Raw genomic sequence first — 17,003 nt, forward strand, 5'->3', positions numbered from 1 at the left:
TTCCAGGGAAAAAGAAATAGCAACTACAAAAGATCTGGCCTGTTCCATAAATAACAAGCAGGCAAGAATGCTGGAAAAGAGTGAGCAAGGGAAGAAGAGAGGAGGAGACAAGTTGTGGGTGAGGTGGTCACGGTATCAGAAAAGAGCAGACAGTACTATCATTTGTAGCCTCTTGTAAGGACTTTGAGTGAAATAGTCACTCGGGGTTCTTGAGGAGAAAAGCAGATGATCTGAATAAGGTTAAAGATGACTCTGGTTGCTGTGTTGAAAATGTATCATGGGAGAGGAAGGCTAGAAAGAGGGCCATTTTGGGGGCTGTTAGCAATGAAGCAGATGAAAAATGATGGAGGTTTGAATCAAGTGAAGGTGATAAGGCATGGTTTATTTTGAACATATTTTGTAGTAGCATTAAAAAAAAAACTTGCTGGATTTGGGACTTGGGAAAAGAGAGGAGACAATCTTGACTCTAAGGATTGTCACCTGTGCAATTACAAAGAGGGTGTTACTGGGAAATCCTTGGGCAAAAATTTCCCAAGGAATAAACAAGAATAAGAGTTTAGGTTAGATAATAACTCTGAGTTGTTTATTATATATTTAAGTGAAGAAGTCAGATAGATAGTTCTATCTATAGATGAGCTGAATCTTATGGAAGGTCTTTAGGCTCAAGATTAACATTTTCCAGTGAACAAATTATATACATAAAGCCTCTAGATTGTAGATAAAAAAGAGAGGCAGTCTGAGAACTGAGTCCTGTTCATCCTAGTATTTAGCTACTGGGGAAATGAGGAATAACCAGCAAAGGAAACTGAGAAGAGTCAGCAAACATGGCAAAAAGAAAATTATGAGTGTAGCTTCCTGGGAGCAAAGTATAGAAAGTAAAAAAATAAAATAAGACAGTGAACAAGAGGAAGTGATAAACTTTCTCCAAAGCTACTGATGGGTCAGGTAAGTGGAAGACTGAGAATTCAATTTTATTTTATTTAGAAACTCAAAGGCCACTGTGACCTTGATGAGCAGCTTTGATGAAGTGGTAGGGGCAATGCGTGACCAGAGAGCATAAATAACTCTTTCAAGGAGTTTTGCTAAGTGCGTAGATAGTAATGAGGCCTAGATGGAAGGTGATGTGAAAGAAAAGAGACTTCACTTTTAAAGAAAAAAAAAAGGCATACTTACATGCTGGTAGAACTGATATAGTAGAGGGAGATATTGATCATATGGGAGAGAAGAGTAAATATCAGAGTAATATCTTTGGATAGGCAACAAAGAATGAGATATCATGTATACACTATCTGGCCTTGGATAGCAACATGAACAGTTCATCCATAGTGACAAATATTAATGGAGGGTAGGGCTATGGAGGAGAACCTACACCATTTCTCTTCTGTTTCTATTTCTCAGTGAAGTAGTAAGCAAGATCATAAGCTGATCACAAAGGTGTCAGGAAGAGGTGTTAGAATTCTGTTATAAGAAGGAACGTGAAGGAACTTAGTGAACCTGGAGAATATGATAGGATGAGTGACTACCAGCAAAGCTCAGTTGAAATTAGTGGTTATAAGTTTAAATAGAAATAAATCAGTACAGCTGCACATTTTTCTCCAATCATGTTCAACTGGAAATAGGTCTGAAATAGGTAGTATTAGGTTGAACCTGGGGTCATGCCAGGAATGTACTATAAAGTGGGAGAGATGGGCAAAGGGAGTTGAGGATAAATCTGAGGAAGTGATTATAATAATGGGTCATTTGATCTAGTTTATTTTGGGAAGAAAGGAAGAAATGAGTATAAAGGTGGTGAGACCCATGCATGATAAGCCCTAAGGGGTTGAAGAATTATGAGATTCTTATTACTAGAAGGAGAAAGCAAGTAAGACAGGAGGTAGGTAGAGAATGGTGATCACAGAAGAGTTCCAGTGAGATTGAGATCATGGAAGGGCTACAATTATTGGATATGAAAAGCTGTATGGTATGTACACAGAAAGAAAGCAAAATATAAAGTTATTGGAGAAGGTAGTCAGAAACCTACCACTGGAAGTCTTATCTGCCTGGACATTGATGTAACCAAGAATGAGGTTATGAAGGTATGATGTTAGAGAGTGTAGCAATAAGACACTAACATTTTCAGCGAAGGAAGGGGTGATATGGGGTTTGTAGATAGCTGTATATAGAGATGTTGATAGTTTGTATCTTTTAGTTTACTGAGGATTAAAGAAAATATGCATATAAAGTGATTTCCAGAGTACTAGTCCATAGTGAATTAAAAAAACATTGATTTTTATTATCCTATCAAATCCATAGCTGACAACTATGTTGCCAACACCAAAGCATATCTCACCTTAACACTGGCTGATGGAGGATAAGTATTAAACTGAAACAGATGGTTGGTCTTCTCTCTAGATTACTAATAGAGATGGCTGTAGGCATCCGAAGGGAATGGGCTTAAGAGCACAGGAAGTAGAATTTTTGTGATGCGATGATTTTAGTAATATATTAATCAGAAATTCCATGAGGTCATAATTTACCTATTTGCGTAAAAACTAACAGCCTTTTTCTCTTTTAATTAAATTTCCACTCAAGCCACTCTCCCCACCATGCTTATAAATGAAAATGCAGGGCAATAGAATGGGCCACAGATTTTGTTAGGACACTGGCCTTCCCAGCAACATGAGTTCTCAATATTTTGGAGGATAGTGTTCTTCATAAAATGTCTGTAAACAAGGATATAGGCTCTTCTGTTGCTTATCATCACATCATGAAAATTAATAGGCTAGATTCTTCATTGAAAATAAATATGAATGCTTTTTCACATTTTCTCTATTTACTGATTTCTGTATTTCTTTGGCAACTCTTTAAAACCCTCTGAAGATTTCCTTCTATGTATCTGTCTCATTTGAGAACAAGTTGACATTACAGCCTAAAGTTGATTGGACTTCTGAACTTTTTTTTGAGTAATCTACATATTTTTGTTTTGCTCCCAGATCCAGAATGATAGCCCAATATTTTATGACACATCCACAGAGCTTGCAAATCAGTGAACATTATTTTTACTTTGTTATGAAATGCTACCATTTCGATTCCTCTGGGAATGCAATTTTGTTCTGCTCCCAGCTTTCTATTTTAGCAATGAACCACCAGAATTAGAAAGAAATCATCATTATCCAGATCTGCAGGGGCTTTTGAAACTGATTTCTGCCATTGCTGGATACACATGAGTGTTTTTAATGTATAATTTCTCTATCTCCATTTGCAATTTAGCACTCAGGGACAACAGAGAAAGAGAAAGATGAGTGGTAGAGAGACAAACAGTGGGAGTTCCTACTATTCACTTGGGTATGGGGGGAGACTAAAAGATTTGGGGGGAAATAGATAAGCACCGTGGAAATAAGTTGTGAAGGATACTTCATTTTCTCTTAATGGGAACTTCTAAAACGTCTGCTTCAACATCTTTTTGTAGAGTCACACTGGGGTGGGGAGAACTCATAACAGTGTGTCTATCCTAGGGTTCTGAGTGGAGATGAAATGACTAGGGATATTAGTCTGATCTGGCCAGTGTGAAACAGGAGCTTCAACACTCTGTAAGAGAATGACCTTGGAATTGCATCGAAAGCTCAGGCAGGTTTGGAATCAAAGAATGAGAGCACAGGAAGGGACTGTGAAAGCTGTGTAGTTCTGGAAGCAGATCACAGAAAAAGGGTAAGAGAAAGTGGATCTAAAAGAGCAACTTCAGAGGTTTAAAAAAAAGTCTTCAGGATGTGAGGTGCAGAAAGTGAGATTATATGATAAAATTAAAATGCAGAGAAACTGTGTTTGAGAAAAAGCTGATTACGGTTGTTTCATCAAATAATTGTTCTTGTCAGAGGCCTGAATCCAGGCGGAGCGACTGATGAGAAAACCTTAACCCCCTATGGAGGGATGGTGGCCTCTTAAGACATAGCTAGTGAATGTGAGCTGGAGACAGAGAGAGAAAGTAGGACAGCAAGGAATGGGGAAGATTCAGAAGAGCTGGGCCAGATTTTTGCAGTGAAAATGTATCTCTATTAGCCTAAATATAGAAACTTAAAAGGATTTGTGCCCTAACAGTGTTCTAGAAAACAATAATGGGTGAATCTTCATTTCTCCTCAGCAGATGAAGCCTTTTCCGGCTTGCTCTGTTGTCAACAGGAAAGATGTAAGCACATTTTAGTTCACATTTATGTGAAACATAAAGCAAGTTAGAACAGCTAGAATTTATTTGTCCCAGGAAGACAATGACTCTCAGTGAATTCTAAACCATTGGCACTTAATTGAGCTGTTAATACCATTCCTACTCTATTCAAAATAAATTGTCCACTCTGTTCCCCTTGATTTTTCTTTTTCCCACAGGATCACATTATAATTCATCCACAGACTTACTGATGTATTGAATTCTCTCTAAAATAAGGCCTTACTTACAATAATATTCTGCAACATCAAAATCACATTTTTCCTTCTTTCAGCTGGCATCCATTTCTTTTCTCTTTTCCATTTTGTTCACGCACCACCAGTGATACTTGAAAATTTTGTGGATGTTTTATTAATGTCTTTTTTTACCCTCAAATCACTAATAATAATCACCATGGTCTGGGAAGATTGTTTATTATTTTACTACATCTTTAATTCCTTCCTAAAGCTAGGGTTATTTAGCCAGCTCTTAGAATACTCAAGGTCCTAAGCATATAATGACAATTAAATTGCTTAAAAACTTGGTATGTTTCCCACTCTAAAATGTTATGATTCTTTAGTGATGAGCAACAGACTGCAGGAAAACCTTTGGGCTGGACTAATGATTTATTTTCCTCTGCACATTTCCAAGGTCATTTTGATGATTATCTCTAGATGTCAGTACAAATGTGGAAGGACACATCATCTATAGCATATGGACTTCAGAAAGACTGAAAGCTCCTTTAGGCAGCCATAACAATGAATCTTTATTGTACACTAGAGCCTGTGTGGCCTTGTAGGGGATTTTAATAGGTGGAAAAAATATGGTCTCTATCTTCTTGTCATGCTAGATTGTGTCACATTTCCCACCCCTTCAATTCTTCCCAGTTTGAGTGCTCATGAGGAGATGTGTCTTTCAGCAATTTTGTGAAGATTTAAATAGAATAACACGGAAGAAAAATGTAACAGTTCATTGAGAACAATAATATTACATGTAATTGAGAGCTATCACATTTAAACTTAAATTACAGTTGAGTAACTAGGGTGTATTTCTTAAGCAAAGCAAAAAACTGACTCTCTAGCATAGAAAACCCCAGAGCTTTCTATGTCAGAGGCCAAGCTGTATATCAGCCTAGTCTCATAAGCAGACAGTTGCTACTAACTTGGATTAATTAACTATAAGTGTAAACTTTCAAACTGGCCCCTTAAGTTTAAATATACATTTATTACCCTAACTTTCAACTCTCCCAAACAAATCTGTAGTTTATAGCTGTGAACCTTGGAAAAGCTATGATATAAACATTGAAAAATTGAGAAGTATTTCTGGTACTTCCCAGATTTAATAGGACTCTGAGATGAAGACTTCATAAAAATGCAGTTTCTATTAGATCAGATTATAAATAGAATCATCTTCACAATATGAAACACCAGCTCAAAATTATTCCTTCAGGCAATCTCAATATAATTAAGGGCAGATTAAATAGCCAGATTCGAAGAATTCAAGAATTCAAAAGAGTTTCCCTTAAGTAAGTCACAAAACTCTTTACTAGTCTATGTATATTCAGTGTGTGTGTATGTGTGTGTATATGTGTGTGTATCTCCTCATTTAAAAAAAAATATGTGTGTATATATATATATATATAAAACCTCAGTAAAATAATTACCAAAAAGTTAAAAGAATGGGAATGTAAGTAATGGGAAAATATTTTTAAAAGTGAATTTTCTCTTTATTTAGACCGGAGTAGAAATTCCTAAAGGAGTAGTTTTGAAAAATACCATGAATATGGGTTATATTAATTTTTGACATAATTCTATCTATTTAAAGAGTATCTTTTCCATGATGGATTCTTCACAGAAATATTGAGATACCATGATTAAATATGATACTTTGTCACTTAAAAAAAAAAGATGCTATTGGTAGTTTTTATGTGCTTGCTCATGTTTACACTTCTCAATTTTTAGGATATATAACCATTTCCAAACAATTTAGATGCCTTTTTCTTGAAAATAATAAATGTTAAGACTTAGTATAAAGCTCTTATGTTTTATGTCACAATATTAAAGTCTTCTTTGCTGTCTTTGTGGTAAGACACAAAGACTTTTGGCTATATATTTATAACTAAATATATATATATATATATATATATATATATATATATATATATACACTGTGGGATGTGAAAATAACTATTTCCTATGTAAATCTAGTTATAAGGTAAATATAGTTATATGGAATAGTTTGGATAATTCAAATTCAAGAATATTTATTGGGCAGTTTGCCATGTGTCAGGCAGTAATGTCATTTAATCCTCAGTGTATCTTGGAGAGGTCTATGTTACTAATCGCAGTTTATATCTGAGGAGGAGAGAAGTAGTTCTTAATGTCAGACTATTAATAAATAGCAGAAATGGGACTCCAATCACATCTTCATAACCAAAGGCTGTGTTTTATTTGTGACACTTCAGGAAAAGCAAAGTTCTGTGATTAATTATTCCCAGGGCATACTTGGAAGGAATTTCCACTTCATTATTGCTTAAGTAGGCTTTCTCCGTGGATATGAATTGGCTTCCCCGGTGGCTCAGAGAGGAAAGACTCTGCCTGCAGTGCAGGAGACCTGGGTTCAATTCCTTGGTTGGAAAGATCCCCTGGAGAAGGAAATGGCAACCCACTCCAGTATTCTTGCCTGGAAAATCCCATGGACAAATGTGCTTGGCGGGCTATATAGTCCATGAGGTCACAAAGAGTCAGACACAACTGAGCGACTAACACACACACACTCCATGGGTCTGAATACCAAAATAATAAGGCAATTGTTGAGGAGATGATTTAGCAAACCAAAAACTCCCCTTGTGCAGGAGCAGGGCTGCGCATGAAGTTTCAAGTTCCATATCCTACTTTTCTAGGCATTTGTGTGCTTTACTATGAGTGTGCATTATTTTCATAATAAAAACAAAATAAATTACAATTCAAAATACTTGCAGTTTAAAAACAATATGCACTACTACCTTTTATTAATTTTGTAAACTGGTATGCTACAAAATAATATAAAGTATAATATATCCACCAAAATGTTGATAGTGGGTACCTCTGGATTGTTATTGTCTTGAGATTTTAACATTTTTCTTAAGTGTATTCTTAATAGTTTTTTTAAAAAATAGTTTCCTGTACCTGGATTTTATTTTTCTTATCATTATCATGACCTCCTGTTATAGTAAAAAAAATCCACAAAAAGAAATATGCTTTTTATTTTGAAACTAATTTACTGCCCATGTACTCTTATTTCCTGGGTAAAGTTTGACTACTCTTTGGACTATTTCAGTCAAACCTAAAAGCAAAAATCATTGAGAAACTGGGTGTATTTTGAATTCTATGCAGGTACTTAACAGAAAAAAAGAAACACTAACTGTCAATATACATATGAAAAGATCCTCAGCCTCTCTAATAATCAGAGAAATGCAAATTAAAACCCAGAAATACCAATAAAGCACACACACTAGAATGGCAGATTTCAAGACTGATGATATTCTATGTTGGCAAAGGGCTGTAATAGCAGGCTTTTGCCTACTTCATTGCAGAGACAGTTCTTTTTTGTTCAGTAATTTGGCGATATCAGAATTTTTCAATGTCCAACTTTTTTGACCAGCAATTCTGTGTCTAGGAGCATATTCTCTGGAAATACATAGGTGCTTTCTATAGACCTATTTGTAACAGTGAAAAATTGAAAAGAATTTCAAACGTCTTTCCAAATGGAAATAGTTAGAGTAATGACACATTCAAAACATGGGGTGCTCTGCAGATGTAAAAATGACTGTGGTTCCTATGTATGTTCCAAAGCAGAGAACACCAAGGTAATATTTTTAACATACACAGAAAAAGGCTAAAAAGAAGATATGGCTTTGACTCTGTTTACCAATTAGAAGAAAGGAGATAAGGAAACTTTAATTTTTACTTAATATATTTAATATTATTTGAAAAGATTTTCACAATGCTTACTAACATACTTCAATTTTTTAAAAAATCGCAATATAGCTAAAATAATCCCAAATACCTACCCAATGAATTAAATTCTGTACGTTAAGTCAGTTAGAATTCCATCTTTGAAAAAAGGATATGTAATTTGCTTTCTGCTTTATAGTGTTTTCCAGGGTCTCAAACTATGAATGGGTTTCAACTGTAAGCTCCTTCTCTTCTCCCACCTTCACCCAGGAGGAAAGTTAGGCACCTGTCAGGAAAAGTAATTTGGCTACACAGTATTACTTGAGGGAAATTCTCTGAACTCAATAAAATGTGCTTCCACATTGCTTAAAAGGCCACTAATTAGATGTCCAGCAGCAGACAAATGGATAAGAAAGCCATGGTACATATTCACAATGGAATATTACTCAGATATTAAAAAGAATGCATTTGAATCAGTTCTAATGAGGTGGATGAAACTGGAGCCTATTATACAGAGTGAAGTAAATCAGATAGAAAAACACCAATACAGTATATTAATGCATATATATGGAATTTAGGAAGATGGCAACGATGACCCTATATGTGAGACAGCAAAAGAGACACAGATGTAAAGAACAGATTTTTGGACTCTGTGGGAGAAGGCGAGGGTGGGATGATTTGAGAGAATAGCATAGAAACATGTATATTATCATATGTGAATTAGATCGCCAGTCCGGGTTTGATGCATGAGACAGGGTGACTCAGGGCTGGTGCACTGGGATGACCCTCAGGGATGGGATGGGGAGGGAGGTGGGACGGGGTTCAGGATGGGGAACCCAGGTACACCCATGGCTGATTCATGTGAATATATGGCAAAAACCATCTATTTCTGCTTTATTGACTATGCCAAAGCCTTTGACTGCATGGATCACAATATACTGTGGAAAATCCTAAAAGGGATGGGAACACCAGACCCCTGAACTGCCTCTTGAGAAACCTGTATGCAGGTCAGGAAGTAACACTTAGAACTGGACATGGAACAACAGACTGGTTCCAAATAGGAAAAGGAGTATGTCAAGGCTGTATATTGTCACCCTGCTTATTTAACTTATATGCAGAGTACATCATGAGATATGCCAGGCTGGATAAATCACAAGCCGGAATCAAGATTGCCAGGAGAAATATCAATAACCTCAGATATGCAGATGACACCACCCTTATGGCAGAAAGTGAAGAAGAACTAAAGAGCCTCTTGATGGAAGTGAAAGAGGAGAGTGAAAAAGTTGGCTTAAAGCTCAACATTCAGAAAACTAAGATCATGGCATCTGGTCCCATCACTTCATGGGAAATAGATGGGGAAACAGTGGAAACAGTGGCTGACTTTATTTGTGGGGGCTCTAGAATCTCTGCAGATGGTGATTGCAGCCATGAAATTAAAAGACGCTTACTCCTTGGAAGGAAAGTTATGACCAACCTAGACAGCACATTAAAAAGCAGAGACATTACTTTGCCAACAAAGGTCCATCTAGTCAAGGCTATGGTTTCTCCAGTAGTCATGTATGGATGTGAGAGTTGGACTGTGAAGAAAACTGAGCACAGAAGAATTGATGTTTTTGAACTGTGGTTTTGGAGAAGACTCTTGAGAGTCCCTTGGACTGCAAGGAGATCCAACCAGTCCGTCCTAAAGGAAATCAGTCCTGGGTGTTCATTGGAAGGACTGATGTTGAAGGTGAAGCTCCAATACTTTGGCCACCTGATGCGAAGAGCTGACTCATTTGAAAAGACCCTGATGTTGGGAAAGATTGAGGGCAGGAGGAGAAGGGGATAACAGAGGACGAGATGGTTAGATGGTATCACCGACTCAGTTGACATGAATTTGAGTAAACTCTGGGAGTTGGTGATGGCCAGGGAGGCCTGGTGTGCTGCAGTTCATGGGGTCGCAAAGAGTCGGACATGACTGGGCAACTGAACTGAACTGAACAGATGGCAAAAACTACCACAATATTGTAAAGTAATTATCCTCCCACTAAAATACATTTTAAAAAATAAAGTATATGAAGAAAAAAATACATTTTAAGACAAGATAAAACTGCTAGGAAACAATTTTGAATTTATAGGGTGAAAAACTGCTTAGGATGAATCTGATTCAAAGAAAATGTTGCATTATCTTTTGGAGCAATATTTTTATGCAGAGTACCCTCATTGCAAAGGACAAACTTGTGAAGTAGAAATAGCAGGAAGTCAGACAGACCCAGATTGAGCCCATGTCTTTCACTTCACCTTGTGATACAGATACTTAACAAGATACTTAACATCTCTTGGCTTCAATTTTCTCATCTCTAAAATGGGAGTGTGTGTAATATCTTGCTACATAGTGCAAAACTCTACCACATTATTGGCATCCAATATATATTATTTTTATTTTGTTTTGCTAACTGAAAATCAGTTCCTTGTGGAGGCACTCACCATCTGCCTCCACAAGGATGGAGTCACTAGCCACTGCAACTCCTGACCTCCAATATACCCTGAAAGGAGTTTGGAGTGGAGATCAGGAAGGAGGCACTTTGTTCTCTGAGGAATATTGGCAGAACAGGCCTTCATATAGTTAGATATTTTCAGAAGATTTTATGAGCCCAAATTCTTGCATTTCCTCATACCTAAAAAAGCACTAAAATCATTAATGGAGACATCTGCACCACATGACTAGCAGCAAGCCTCTGCCAAAATTGGTGCCTGACTGCACGTATCCCCCTTCTCATTCCCGCCATGTGTAACAGTGACCTTCATCTTTCCTCTCTGGTGCAGAGTCTCAGAGCTGAGATGTCCCCTGAGCTATAGTCCTTATTTTGCCCCCAAATAAATCTTAGCTCACAAGTTTCATGTTGTGCTTTTTTTCTTTTTTTCAGTTAACTGTTCAGAAATACATAGTATTTAGCAAATCACCTAAGGTAGACTATTTTTCAAATACTGCATTTATCACCAATTAAAGGTTCCTGGATCTATTTATTTCTTGAAGACTAATAATATTCACTCTTTAATTTAGAGTGTAATAAAGGGATACACCTTAAAAGTATACAGTGCTATATGTCAATGGTCTCTCAATAAAACTGGGAAAAAAGTAGTAAGGGTAAATTACACTAAGTGTAATAAATACAGAAAATAAAATGTCTCCTTCATCAGTCAGTTCAGTTACTCAGTCATGTCCAACTCTTTGAAACCCCATAGACTGCAGCACACCAGGCCTCCCTGGCCATCACCAACTCCCAGAGTTTACTCAAATTCATGTCAACTGAGTCGGTGATGCCATCTAACCATCTCGTCCTCTGTTATCCCCTTCTCCTCCTGCCCGCAATCTTTCCCAACATCAGGGTCTTTTCAAATGAGTCAGCTCTTCACATCAGGTGGCCAAAGTATTGGAGCTTCACCTTCAACATCAGTCCTTCCAATGAACACCCAGGACTGATTTCCTTTAGGACGGACTGGTTGGATCTCCTTGCAGTCCAAGGGACTCTCAAGAGTCTTCTCCAAAACCACAGTTCAAAAACATCAATTCTTCTGTGCTCAGTGTTCTTCACAGTCCAACTCTCACATCCATACATGACTACTGGAGAAACCATAGCCTTGACTAGATGGACCTTTGTTGGCAAAGTAATGTCTCTGCTTTTTAATGTGCTGTCTAGGTTGGTCATAACTTTCCTTCCAAGGAGTAAGCGTCTTTTAATTTCATGGCTGCAATCACCATCTGCAGAGATTCTAGAGCCCCCACAAATAAAGTCAGCCACTGTTTCCACTGTTTCCCCATCTATTTCCCATGAAGTGATGGGACCAGATGCCATGATCTTAGTTTTCTGAATGTTGAGCTTTAAGCCAACTTTTTCACTCTCCTCTTTCACTTCCATCAAGAGGCTCTTTAGTTCTTCTTCACTTTCTGCCATAAGGGTGGTGTCATCTGCATATCTGAGGTTATTGATATTTCTCCTGGCAGTCTTGATTCCGGCTTGTGATTTATCCAGCCTGGCATATCTCATGATGTACTCTGCATATAAGTTAAATAAGCAGGGTGACAGAGATATAAGCAGGTATACAGACTTGACATACTCCTTTCCCTATTTGCAATCAGTCTGTTGTTTCATGTCCAGTTTTAACTGTTGCTTCCTGACCTGCATACAGATTTCTCAAGAGGTAGGTAGGTGGTCTGGTATTCCCATCTCTTGAAGAATTTTCCACAATTTATTGTGATCCATGCAGTCAAAGGCTTTGGCATAGTCAATAAAGCAGAAGTAGATGTTTTTCTGGAACTCTTTTGCTTTTTCAATGATCCAGCAGATGTTGGCAATTTGACCTCTGGTTCCTCTGCCTTTTCTAAATCCAGCTTGAACATCTGGAAGTTCATGGTTCACATACTGTTAAAGGCTTGGAGAATTTTGAGCATTACTTTACTAGTGTGTGAGATGAGTGCAATTGTGTAGGAGTTTGAGCATTCTTTGCCATTGCTTTTCTTAGGGATTGGAATGAAAACTGACCTTTTCCAGTTCTGTGGCCAGTGCTGAGTTTTCCAAACTTGCTGGCATATTGAACGTAGCACTTTCACAGCATCATCTTTCAGGATTTGAAATAGCTCAACTGGAATTCCATCACCTCCACTAGCTTTGTTCATAGTGATGCTTCCTAGGGCCTACTCGACTTCGCATTCCAGGATCTCTGGCTCTAGGTTGGTGATCACACCATCATGATTATCTGGGTCATGAAGATCTTTTTTGTCAGTTCTTCTATGTATTCTTGCCACCTCTTCTTAATATCTTCTGCTTCTGTTAGGTCCATACCATTTCTGTCCTTTATTGTGCCCAGCAAAGCATGAAATGTTCCCTTGGTATCTCTAATTTTCTTGAAGAGCTCTCTCGTCTTTCCCATTGTACTGTTTCCCCCTATTTCTTTGCACTGATCGCTGAGGAAGGCTTTCTTATCTCTCCGTGCTATTCTTTGTAACTCTCCATTCAAATGGGTATATCTTTTCTTTTCTCTTTTTCTTTCGCTTCTCTTCTATTCACAGCTATTTGTAAGGCCTCCTCAGACAACCATTTTGCCTTTTTGCATGTCTTTTCCTTGGGTATGGTCTTGATCCCTGCCCCCTGTACAACGTCATGAGCTTCCGTCCATAGTTCATTAGGCAGATGAACTATGAATGATGAACAGATGAACAGATCTAATCTGTTGAATCTATTTTTCACTTCTGCTGTATAATCCTAAGGATTTGATTTAGGTCATACCTGAATGGTCTAGTGTTTTTCCCCACTTTCTTCAATTTCAGTCTGAATTTGGCAATAAGGCGTTCATGGTCTATGCTTTAGTCAGCCCCTGGTCCTTTTTTTTGCTGACTGTATAGAACTTCTCCATCTTTGGTTGCAAAGAATATAATCAATTAATTTCGGTATTGACCATCTGGTGATGTCCATGTATAGATTCTTCTCTTGCGTTGTTGGAAGATGGTGTTTGCTATGACCAGTGCATTCTCTTGGCAAAACTCTATTGGCCTTTGCCCTGCTTCATTCTGTACTCCAAGGCCAAATTTGCCTGTTACTCCAGGTGTTTCTTGACTTCCTACTTTTGCATTCCAGTCCCCTATAATGAAAAGGACATCGTTTTTGGGTGTTAGTTCTAGAAGGTCTTGTAGGTCTTCATAGAAGAATTCAACTTCAGCTACTTCAGCATTACTGCTTGGGGCACAGACTTGGATTACTGTGATATTGAATGGTTTGCCTTGGAAATGAACAGAGATCATTCTGTCATTTTTGAGATTCCATCCAAGTACCACATTTCAGACTTTTTTGTTGACTATGACGGCTACTGCATTTCTTCTAAGGGATTCTTGCCCACAGTAGTAGATGAAATGGTCATCTCAATTAAATTCACTCATTCCAGTTTCCTTCATATAATCCAGTCTCCTTTGTATAATCAGTGAATTAGAAAATACTTATTAAGCACCTCTTTAATGTGCTAGAACTCATCCTAGGCACTAGGCACAACATAGAATAAATATGATAGATACAGTTACTATCCACATGGTCCCTGACTAAGAATTAATGACTTAGAAATAAGTGACAAGAAGCCCAGATACCTACCCACATGCCCCCCATCTCTGGTCTGAATCTTGGACTCTTTGTACTATTTTTAATGACACTGTCATACAGTGCCAAAGCAGTATATTAGAATTTTCCCAACATGCTCACTTTCCTTATGCACTAGACCCTACCAAATCCTGCTTACTCAAGGACATTGTGTCAGCAATTCTTTCCTTTTCCTACGTTATTAATTTTTCACTATCTACTGGATCCTTCTCATGTGAACATGCTGTTGTCTCTTCCAGTTAAGAAAATGACAATCTTTTCCCAACACCATTCTCTACCCATTTACTGCCCCCTCCTTCTTTACTCCCCTTTGTGGCAAAATGCTTTGAAATAATTAGGTACACATACACTAAATCTTCTCTACTCATTCTCTCTTAAATCCACTTAAACCAGGCTTTAATTCCACTGGCCCACAAAAGCAGCTATTAAGGCCATCAGTGGTCTCCACATTGTTAAATGCAATGGCCAGTTCTCGATCTGCCTTTCCTTGGCCCATCAGAAGCAACTGACACAACCCATCACTTCCATCTCTCTGATGCACATTCTTGAGACCCATGATGTCACATCCTCTGTCTTTTCTCCTACTTCACTTTTTGGTCCTTCCCAGTCTCCTTTGCTGGTAGTCCTCTCTCCCCAACCTCTCAATTAGATTGGAGAGGTTCAGGTTTCAATTTCTGGATCATTTCTCTGTTTACATTGACTGCCTTTGTGAGCACATGCTCACTTTCATGACTTTACATATCATCTCTGAGTGCTGAGTGCTAAGCTAGGATGAGTCCAACTCTGTGTGACCCCCTGGACTGTAGCCCACCGGGCTCCTCTGTCCATGGCATTCTCCAGGCAAGAATACTGGAGTGGGTTGCTGGCCCCTCCTCCAGGGGATTTTCCCAGCCCAGGGATTGAACCCCTGTCTTTTGCATCTAATTGCATTGGCAGGAGTGTTCTTTACCACTAGTGCCACCTGGGAAGCCATCACTTCCCTGCTGAAGCTATATATCTGATCCTAACCCCATGCCCCTCTGCCTAACTACATCCTCACCACCTCCGCTGGAAAGTATAAAGGATATTTTAAACTTACTGCTCTCACCTTAACGTCCGACTCCCCCACTCAATCCTGTCACATGTGGCCATCTCCATCTCTACTCATCGTATTTTGATCTCAGTTGCTCTGTTGTGTTTGTCCTCTCTCTTTTTCCAGCACTTCACAACCTGTCAGTAGGTCCCATTAGAAATACCTACAGCACATACAAAACTAGACCACTTCTTACATTTCCACTGCTATTGCTCTGCCCAACTCTTTTTTCTTAGTCATTCTTCTTAATTATCCTAGCCATCCCTGGCCTCACTGATGCCTTTGAAGTGGAGTCACTCCCTGCTGAAAGCCTCCATTCTGGCCAATGGCCCCTGACAACCCTTGACTACCTCCTCCACTTCTCCACGACTTTCAGTTCTTTCCTTCTCTCAGTAAGTGTCTACCTTATTTGAGGCACAATCTGCCCCCATCCCCACTCTGTACTTCAGATCTCACTTTCCCAGTTTTTTCTTTTTCTTTCATCTTTTTAGCCTACTATATGATATTCTGGATAGTTTACATATGAAGAATCTATATTTTTCTATAAAAAGAGCATATATGATATACATATATAATATATACGGAGAACATAATATTACATTAATTGCTCATTGTCTATCTTTGCTTTCTAGGAAGTAAATCCTTATAAGGAAGGTATCCTCATCTTTTCTTTGTTGATGGGTTGAAGGCCCTAAAATAATGTCTTGCACATAAAATAGAAACTTAATCAGTACTTATTGAATTAATTATTTAAAACCATTTATTTTATTGCAGCTTCAAAATAAGTTAAGTCCTACTATTTTTATTAACTTCTGTATTCATTAGAATATCAACACAATCCTGAATAAGAAGAAAATAATTGAGTTTGATGACTGGGAAATCTTCCTTTCTCCCTTTAGTAAATCAGCTTTTTAAAAGTAGATAAAAAATAACGTTTGACCTTTTAAAGCTATAACTAAATGATAATGGAGATGTGGTAATAGTTACATATCCAGTTTCAGATTCTGATTAAAATATAATTTAAATGTTCACAGGAGCTTACTTACATCATTTCAACTAATTTCTATTTCTACCTTTACTACTAAATGTATTTTTAAGTTGCAAGCTCTTTGCTACAGATATTTTCTTCTATTTTTAAAAAAGCAGACCAATTAGATAAAAATTCCAATAGTAGAAAGAATAACAAATATAAGAATCCAGGAAGACCTTAGAGGCAAGGGCAGCTATAGCTCTAGTCCAGGGAGATGTTGGCCATAGTTAAGGAAGATGATTGAAACAACCTGGTCTAGTAAAAGTAGAAAATCCCAAAACCTCAAATTAAACATGAGTCAGTTGATGTTTCAGCCAATCCGGGAAGCCAGATAACTGTCCTCCTCAGTGTGTTCAGAAGAGGACACAGCCATATAACATATTTCAACTACTAATAAGAGCTGATTGATTGCTTGATTTGTTTCAGAGAAGTATGAGAATCTACTGCTGCTTACAAAAGCATAGATCCTTGATAAATTCAGAGAATATTATTCAGATTTACTTTTGGATACTCCATTAAGACTTGTCCCCAGAAGTCTTGAAGATTATGAATATTCCTAAATAATCATATCTACACTAACATCAACTTTACTACTAAGAGAGAATACTATGATCAGTTGAAATTAGAATATGCAAGATAAATGTCCATTGAATTGTCATTTCTAATC

The 17,003-nt window shown here is 37.7% G+C and overlaps 1 protein-coding gene across 1 annotated transcript in view; it reads right to left on the reverse strand.

Moving 5' to 3' along the window:
- CSRNP3 (cysteine and serine rich nuclear protein 3) overlaps positions 1-17,003 on the reverse strand; it is a 198,042-nt gene that overhangs the window by 120,261 nt on the left and 60,778 nt on the right. The window lies entirely within an intron of this gene.

Source organism: Odocoileus virginianus, chromosome 13, assembly GCF_023699985.2.
Source record: "Odocoileus virginianus isolate 20LAN1187 ecotype Illinois chromosome 13, Ovbor_1.2, whole genome shotgun sequence".
Classification (NCBI taxonomy): domain Eukaryota; kingdom Metazoa; phylum Chordata; class Mammalia; order Artiodactyla; family Cervidae; genus Odocoileus; species Odocoileus virginianus.